A 3702-nucleotide genomic window follows, 5' to 3' on the forward strand; every position below is an offset into this window, starting at 1 on the left:
CAATGCATATCACTTGGACTTGCCCTCCCAACTTGGCATCCACAATGTGCTTAATGTTAATAATCTCAAGCTCTTTGAACCACCTCTCCTTGAGAAATCTGTTATAGATCATCATCCGGTAGATAATATTCTGGATTTTCAGCCTCCTCTGCTCAACGATACAATTCTTGACTACAGGAAAAGGAATATGCACTAGCAGCCTTACTTATCATATCTGGTTCGTCAGAAGGGACACACACTAGCACAGGAAAAATGGATGACTACCAAATTATTGCAATGCACTTTCCCTCATTTTATGGAGGAAGCATGGACACTTGCAGCTCTAAAGAGAGAGGAATTGGGAAACCACGGTAAACACGCAAATCAGAAACTCGTCACTGTTTGGGCAACCAAGAAAAATCTCACTCCTTTACATGGAAACATCTAAGAGTAGAAAAGACAGAAACATCTAAAAAACTGGGAAAGAAGCAAACATCTCAATGTATTTTTTAATCTAATAATGTATTTGATTTTTATGAAATATCTTCTGCAATTACAAAATTAAAAAACAAGAAGAATGTTTGCATTGTTTTTAAAATGCTCATCTATTCCTCATAATAAATGGTGGTATTTCCATAGAGTTGTTTTGTTATCCTTGTTTCTTTGTTATGTGATTCTTTGAATCAGTTTCTCATAACTACATGTAGATCAACTTGTTTCATGAGATTGTTGTTGTAAGTTTGAGCATTCCCAACAGTAACTGCCTTTATTGCACGCAGAAAGCCACCTGATCTCAATTATGACGATGGGAATGTTGGGATGTTCCAATCTCTCAAGATTTTGTAGAGCCAACAATTGTTATTCACGTGATATCCGAGGATATAAACAAAGCATAGTCTAACAAGATTTGGGCCTTGTTGTAAATGTAACTGAAGTAGGGATACACATTAGCCATGAAAGGAGACCCATTCTCTCCCAGAAAGTTAAGTACATCGCTCATGCTACTCTTCAATTCATCAGCGAATTCTCCCTGAGAAGGAGGATACGATTTTCCCAGAACAGACGTGGCGTGGGTAGTGGAGACCTTTATGGAGCTCTGCAGATTGGCATTCTTGACTGCGGTTTGAATGTTTCTCATGGCAGGAACGAGATAGGGAAGATGCTGCCGATTTTCACTTGAAAAAACTTCGTTGCCGACAGCGATGTATTTGATGTTGGTGGCCGGATAGAATTGGCGAATGTTGTCGTTAACCCACCCATTTGCTGCAGCCTGATCAGATGCGATCTTCTGGAGCTCATCGTTCCCAACTCCCACAATCACCTCGATTCCTCCGCTGTTTTGCAACGCTCGAAGGGCTTCGTGATGTGCTTGGAAAAGCCTAACTTTGCCGATGTTGCGAGACCTTATCAGATTTGCCACCTGATCTGGAAGTGGCAAATTGTTTGCAACCATTCCATAGCAGACTCCAACTGCAATAATATTCTTACAATTCAATCAGATAATCAACTTGTCCTGACGATGAACCACACTGGTTGGTTCGAAATGCGTCGACAAAAGATTGATTATGTGATTTTGCCGAAGATTATCTAAACAATGCTATGGATCACAAAAGTCTAAATTCCTTAATAATCACGGTCTGTCAATTTTAAAAACCATTCATGATTATTACGCTCACACATAAGGATAATAGCTATGAAAATTAAAAGAAATCATATGTTTGATACCTTTGTTGCTGGATGCCATTTCTTGGCTGGCTGTATATTTGCTTCCAAATAACAGAAGCGTGGAGTACTGAAAATGATAGTTTTGGCTTCAAACATAATGCTAGAGATTATGTGATATTGTGAGAGGAAAGGGCCTTTCTACACTATATATAGAGAAAGATGATAACTATGTGCAGTGTCTGAAGAAGGGAAAGCAAATGCATGATGACTTCACCTAATTAAGGAGAATAATCACAAGGATGATTACATAAATAGGTGAATAGTATTTGGAGGGTGACTTTGTCACGGCCTAAAACCATTTGTTTTTTCCACTGGACTATGAAATATTGCTTTTAACACATTGAAACATTGACCCCTGTCTCAACATTGTCGGCTTCATCGTTTCGTGATAAGTTTCTTTGTAGAAAATTTCTTCAAATACTTATCAACCCTTCTTAATTCAATTAATTGCACTTTCCATTCCATATCTTCATTAAATGCACAATAAATGCAGTTGAATTCCATGGATTGTATTTTTTCCCCTTCGAAAGACTGTTGCCAGTTTGATAAATATTAAGCTAAAAGATGACGTCTTACGTCTTGCAAACCATTTTAATTTTTATTTCACTCATCATTAATACATTTTGTATATTTCTTTCTAAACCACGGCTGGAAGCGCGTATCAAATTTGAATTATGAATGGTCACGTTTTCCATGTTCCATGGTTCTTTGTAAATCCTGGTTATCTTAAGTTTAATGGTTTTATTTTGATGGTTTTAAAAAGAATGTTGGTGGTCTAAGTAGATTTTAAATCATGTAGGGATAAATATTTTTTAATGAGTAATCTGATTAGAAAATTGATGAGTATTTTTCAAGTTATACGGATGATTTGTTCATTAGATTCTATCCTAAATTAGGATAAATAAAGACTAATTTATTTATCAAAATTTATTTCTATCATAATATTTAAAGTTTGATGTGCGAGATATTACTAGCAATTTCCCTAGAAGGTGGAAAGGTACACCAAAGGATAAGATTTGTGAGGTTAATATCCCCGCGAATGGAGCCAAAAATAAGTTTATAATTAAATTTTAAAATTGGAAATCAACGACATAATTTAAAAAAAAAAATTAATAACACAAATAATCATAAAATTTTATTTATAAAATACAAATAACTAAATAAATTTAATTACATTCAACATAACAATGAAAAGAATATTCATTTTTTACTAAAACTTTACTTGCACAAAAAATTTGTAATAAGAGAGCTACATGTCGCAATGAAGAGCTTTGATCCCTATTAATGCTTGATAGATCTGGGGTTAACATGGATCTATGTTGGTGTCACATTAATGTTGATCCTTGTAACATTAATATTTATCAATTGTGGTTGACCATGGATGATGTTACATTAATATAAGTGTTAATGTTGCATTAACGTTATTATTAATGTACATTAATGGTTGAAGAGGGTGGGAAAGGTTGACTATGGTCAACCATGTTGTCCATGGTTGATGCAACAAAACTACATCTTGAAATCAATACATGGGCCTATGGGTTATGGGCCCACAACATTTGGCTAATTTATTTATCACAACCAGAATGAACACAATTTCTTTGACGTTTATGACCGAAATCTAAATAAAATTTAATACTCTTTGATAACATATCTGGACCAACAGGTCCGTTAACCCATGCACATTTTCATGCGTGATTATCATCTGATCAATCAACCAACGAATGGTCTTAATGACCGGAACTCAACAAGGTTTTAATCCCATTGTATAAAATCTTATTGCGTCTATTTCTAAAGTTAATTTGCGCATACTTTCGGAAGCGATATGTGTCTGATTACCCATTAAATGAACAGTCTGATCACTCTGAACTTTAAACTCGTTTTAATGATTTTATCGGGTCCGCTAGACAAGGTAACTTGCTTGCAAGTTCCTGTGCGATCACCATCGATCTTCTTCCATTGGACAGCTATGATGGTTCCTCCAGATTCCCATGATTTTTG

The 3702-nt window shown here is 35.4% G+C and overlaps 1 pseudogene across 1 annotated transcript; it reads right to left on the reverse strand.

Annotated features, from left to right (window-relative positions):
- Positions 1-841: 841 nt before the first annotated feature.
- Positions 842-1789, reverse strand: LOC149217836 (glucan endo-1,3-beta-glucosidase pseudogene; annotated as a pseudogene). The gene is made up of 2 exons (XR_016250158.1): positions 1705-1789; positions 842-1449 (listed from the first exon to the last, which is right to left on the reverse strand). The product of XR_016250158.1 is annotated as a glucan endo-1,3-beta-glucosidase pseudogene (transcript).
- Positions 1790-3702: the final 1913 nt, after the last annotated feature.

This window comes from Pinus tabuliformis, chromosome 1_1 (genome assembly GCF_031772625.1).
Source record: "Pinus tabuliformis cultivar Carrire ecotype Pingquan chromosome 1_1, CPIR1, whole genome shotgun sequence".
In the NCBI taxonomy this organism is placed as follows: domain Eukaryota; kingdom Viridiplantae; phylum Streptophyta; class Pinopsida; order Pinales; family Pinaceae; genus Pinus; species Pinus tabuliformis.